Genomic DNA, 5,361 nt, shown 5'->3' with positions numbered 1-5,361 from the left:
AATATTTATCTGTTTGTTTGTTTCTATTAATGTTGCTTTTAGTTAAGTCAACTAAAGTCAACCACTTTCGAAATCTAAAATCAACCAAACACCTGGATTTGTCCTTCTTTCTTCTCTTTTTTTTCCTCTAATCAACCATTCCTCTATTCTATTCTCCCTAATGGCTTTAGTGAGTTTATAGCTGGATGAAAGTGAAAGTGTTAGCCACTCAGTGTCGGACTCTTTGCAAATCCATGGACTGTAGCCATCAGGCTCCTCTGTTCATGGGATTCTCCAGGTGAGAATACTGGAGTGGGTTGTCATGCCCTTCTCCAGGGGATCTTCCCAATCTGGGGATCAAACCTGGGTCTTCTGCACTGCAGGCAAATTCTTCACTATTTGAGTTACTAGGAAACCCAAAAGAACAAATTAACACTGTTGATGTTAAATGTGGAGATGGCAGGGATCGAACCTGGGGCCTCATACACGTGAAGCATATGTTCTACCATTGAGCTACATCCCCAGCTCTAAAGGTGGTTACTTCCTCAAAAATATTTCTTTCATCCTTCTTCTTGCTTATCCTGACTCAAGTTGGCCACTTATTCCCTACCTGAAGAGACTCTTCTACCAAGGAATTCCACCCCTCCCGTATTTAAAGGACAAATTTTCGTAGACACCTATAAAAAGCACAAATCATAATGTTATTCTAAAATGTCAACCATCTTATAATTCCAGGTTAGGTTTTCAATGATCCTCCACCTATGAAATTCCCAAGTACAGCATCCAGAGAAAACATTGCTGTGAATCTTCCACGATAATCTTTGGTACTCCTTTCCCAATTTGGAACCAGTCCATTGTTTCATGTCCAGTTCTAACTGTTGCTTCTTGACCTGCATACAGAATTCTCAGGAGGCAGGTCAGGATGTCCAGTATTCCCATCTCTTAAAGAATTTTCCACAGTTTGTTTTCATTTCAATCCCAAAGAAAGGCAATGCCAAAGAATGTTCAAACTACCACACAATTGCAGTCATCTCACACACTAGCAAAGCAATGCTGAAAAATATGTGTTAACATGGCTCTTTCTCTAGTTAGCCTATAACCCTCAAGAACAAAGGATATCTTTTATATCTCCTTTTATTTCAGTATTTGTTCTGTGGCAGACATATCATAAATGGCTCATATATGTTGTTGATATGAGTAAATACAGTATTACAATCACACAAAAACGTTTTTTATTGTGTTTAATGGCTTTAAAAGCTTAACAGCTAATTTTCTGAATATCCATTCATCAAGTTTCCTGATATAAGAATCATAAACAGTGTTTCTTGTTGATAATATTTCAAATATTTTCTATTGACTGAGAAGGAATGGTTTTTAGGGTTTCTGAAAATACCTGCAAAGTCTACCTATATTTGTTTCTCATTTACTTCCTAGCAGCAGTAGTTTTAAAAATGCTTTATCAAGAATTAACCATAATATAGTTTAATTTTTAAGAATATTTAGGAAATTTAATAATAACCATTTCAGTATTTCACAAGTATTTCAGTTTATAATTTTAAACAACTTTTTAAAATGTTTACTAAACATTTTAAACTTAATCTCATATGTAACAAAAGTAGCCAATATGAGTATAATTTATTTTTCTTTTTATTTTACTCTAGTATATTTAGAATATTTAATATATCAGATTCTTCAAAATATCACATGAGTAAATAGGTCAGATTTAGGTGATAATCATAACAAATATAACCTATGGCAATAATTATCTATTACAATAATCTATTGAGGAGAAGGCAATGGCACCCCACTCCAGTACTGTTGCCCGGAAAATCCCATGGATGGAGAAGCCTGGTAGGCTGCAGTCCATGGGGTCGCTAAGAGTCGACACAACTGAGCGACTTCACTTTCACTTTCCACTTTCATGCATTGGAGAAGGAAATGGCAACCCACTCCAGTGTTCTTGCCTGGAGAATCCCATGGATGGAGAAGCCTGGTAGGCTGCAGTCCATGGGGTCCCACAGAGTCAGACACGACTGAAGCGACTTAGCAGCAGCACAGTAATCTATGACAATAGTGACCTATTACAATTACCTGAGAAAATAGAATTTTACAGGGATTAGAGTGAATCTTGTGGAATGGTTCTATATCTTTACCATCATGTCAATATCTTTGTGATATTGTATTATAACTATGCAAGATGTTGGGGGAAATTGGATGAAGCGCTTACAGGATCTCTCTGTATTTCATACAACTGACTGTGAATCAATAACTCTCAAAAAAATACAATCTGAAATGTTTGTCTCTGCTCACTTTTACCAGTTACTCTGTAGTCCTTCTTTCTTAAGTTTCCACATAAACGTTTATTCCATTCACTTACTGGTATCCTTCCCAGATCAAAAATGACCTCTACAACTCAATTTTCAGTCCTCATCTTATTAATAACACAAATGAATTCTTCTTTCTTCATTGGTTTTCACAGTCCTGCGGGGCAGCATAGCTTTTGATCTTCCTCACACCTAACCATTTGTTCCTCCTTGGGCTCTTCTATTAATTATCCCCCTTGAAGTTTGAGTGTTCCTGAACTCAGCTTGGAAATCTCTCTCTTTAAAAAGGGGTTACACTTTTCTGATTTATAACATTTTGAATAATAAATGGGTTCTTGTAATTTCTTATATAAATCTCAATTTCAAAAGTCTTTCAAACTCTGGACTCCTGGGTCTGGGTGTCAATTTTACACAATTGATCAGTTCAGTTCAGGCCCTCATTTGTGTCCCACTCTTTGCGACCCCATGGATTGCAGCACACCAGGCCTCCCTGTCCACCACCAACTCCTGGAGTTTACTCAAACTCATGCTCATTGAGCCAGTGATGCCATCCAGCCATCTCATCCTCTGTCATCCCCTTCTCCTCCAGCCTTCAATCTTTCCCAGCATCAGGGTCTTTTCCAATGAGTCAGATCTTTGCATCAGGTGGCCAAAGTATTGGAGTTTCACCTTTAGCATCAGTCCTTCCAAAGAACATCCAGGACTGATTTCCTTTAGGATGGACTGGTTGGATCTCCTTGAAGTCCAAGGGACTCTCAAGAATCTCCTCCAACAACACAGTTCAAAAGCATCAATTCTTCAGTGCTCAGCTTTCATTATAGTCCAACTGTCACATCCATACATGACTACTGGAAAAACCATAACTTTGACTAGACAGACCTTTGTAGACAAAGTAATAACTCTGCTTTTTAATATGCTGCCTAGGTTGGTCATAACTTTTCTTCTAAGGAGTAAGCGTCTTTTAATTTCATGGCTGCAGTCACCATCTGCAGTGATTTTGGAGCCCCCCAAAATATGTCAATTTCAACATCCAAAACTGACTAGACTAAATACAGACTTACTTTATTGATTTTTAAAAATGTTTATTTCATTTATGATCAACCCTTTTAACTCTGCAGCCAGAAATCTAAGTCCTCTTATACATTTGTTTCACCCTATCAATCCCTGTGCTGTGTGCTTAGTCACTCAGCCGTGTCTGACTCTTTGCAACCCCATGAACTGCTACCCACCAGGCTTCTCTGTATGTGGATTCTCCAGGCAAGAATACTGGGTTGCTATGCCCTCCTCCAGGGGATCCTCCCAACCCAGGGATCGAACTTAGGTCTCCTGCATTATAGGCAGATCCTTTTTTTTTTTTTTTTAAATTGGAGGCTAAATACAATATTGTGGTGGTTTTTGCCATACATCAACATGAATCAGCCACGGGTGTACATGTGTCCCACCATCCTGAACACCCCTTCCACCTCCCTCCCCACCCCATCCCTCTGGGTTGTCCTAGAGCACCATATTCATGCATTGAATATGCACAGGTCATCTGTTTTACATGTGGCGATATACATGTTTCAATGCTACTGTCTGAGCCACCAGGGAAGCCCATCGATCCTTACATTTAATTATCAGGAAATCTTTTTTATATGTGCATATCTGGAATCCAAACACTTCTCAACCACCTCTGTGATTGTCTCCCTGATCTGAGTTACTAATTCTTCCCACCGGGACCACTGTAATACCAGAGTCTAGAATAATCCTGTTAAGTCAGAGTATTATATGACTATGATCAGAATTCTATAACAGTTCCTGATTTTCTCAAAATCTTAATCTATTCTCCATAATCTCATTTCTGATTTAATATTTGCTATTATCTTTTATCTATCATTGTTATGCCCTCTGGGCCCCATGTTTTAAACATACTAGGCACACCACTACAATATAACTTTTCCATTGGTTTATCCTTTTCTTGGAATGCTTCCAGAAACCCCCATCTCAAATCACTGTCAAAAGAGCTTCTTAATGGGGCCAAATGTGATAATGGTAATTAGGAGTTTGATATTGAAACTGTCCATTCTTAATACTCCTGACTTACATTAGTCTCTAAATTTTAAAAATTCTATCACAATGTAATTTCTTATATTCTCTATTTTCTGCTTCATCCTGCCCACCCCTGTGTAAAATATAAGCTATATATTATTGGGCACTTTGTTTTGTTCTTTGACGTGATCCAATTACCAAAATGAGTGCCTAGAATGTAATATGTCAATTATCTGTTGCATAAATCTGCTATAATAACATGTTATAATGCAAGTTAAATATTACTATTGATATTATATTTGGGTTAATAAATATTTATATTAGCATGTTACATATTTGAATACATTTGGTGAAAAAATTAACAAATTTAAGAAAATACATTTTTTAACCTTCACAATTTCAATTAAGAATAAACTAAAGATATATGTTAATCAAACTCTTCTCTTCTTCCAGTTAAACTGAGTGAATAAAATCATTTAAAAGGAAAGGAATTTGGACTCTAAGGATAGGTAAAAAGCCAATATTTTAGAAGATAGAAAACAAGTAAGTAAACTTTTCCTGAATTTATAACTATAGACTAACTTATATATAACCTTCATATTTATCTCCCAAGAGTCCTAAAAGTATTCAGAAAATGAAAGTACCTTGAAGTGTAGCCATATCAAAGTATATGGAAACAGGATGATAGGTTGAAATGCAATTAGATTCCCTCTGCCCATCAAATGGAACCTAGCTCTCCCACACAGTTCTAAGATAAAACTCCAGAATTATTGCAAGCAAGCATATTCTCCTAAGGAAAGAAATTGAAAGGTTTCTCTCTGGTGAACAAATCTAGCCAAGGGCATAAAACTTATATATCCACTATAGTTGTAGTTCCCTTCTAACAGTTGACAAAGCCCAGCATAATTAATTTCCACTGAGGCTAATTACCTGGTCAATTCCTTGCATGCCAAAGATGCTTACAGTGTAGTGTTGGCTCATTCAAAAATATGATTAGCCACTCAGGACTCAGGATACATTTGAAGAAAGG

General features: G+C 36.9%; 1 non-coding gene across 1 annotated transcript; it reads right to left on the bottom strand.

The window, feature by feature from the left end:
* Positions 1-430: 430 nt before the first annotated feature.
* TRNAV-CAC (transfer RNA valine (anticodon CAC)) lies at positions 431-502 on the bottom strand. The gene has a single exon. It is a non-coding gene; the product is annotated as a tRNA-Val (tRNA).
* Between the last annotated feature and the right edge of the window lie 4,859 nt (positions 503-5,361).

Source organism: Bos taurus, chromosome 1 (genome assembly GCF_002263795.3).
Source record: "Bos taurus isolate L1 Dominette 01449 registration number 42190680 breed Hereford chromosome 1, ARS-UCD2.0, whole genome shotgun sequence".
NCBI classification, from domain to species: domain Eukaryota; kingdom Metazoa; phylum Chordata; class Mammalia; order Artiodactyla; family Bovidae; genus Bos; species Bos taurus.
The sequence above is the reverse complement of the archived record's forward strand: the minus strand, read 5'-3'. Positions and strand labels throughout refer to the sequence as shown.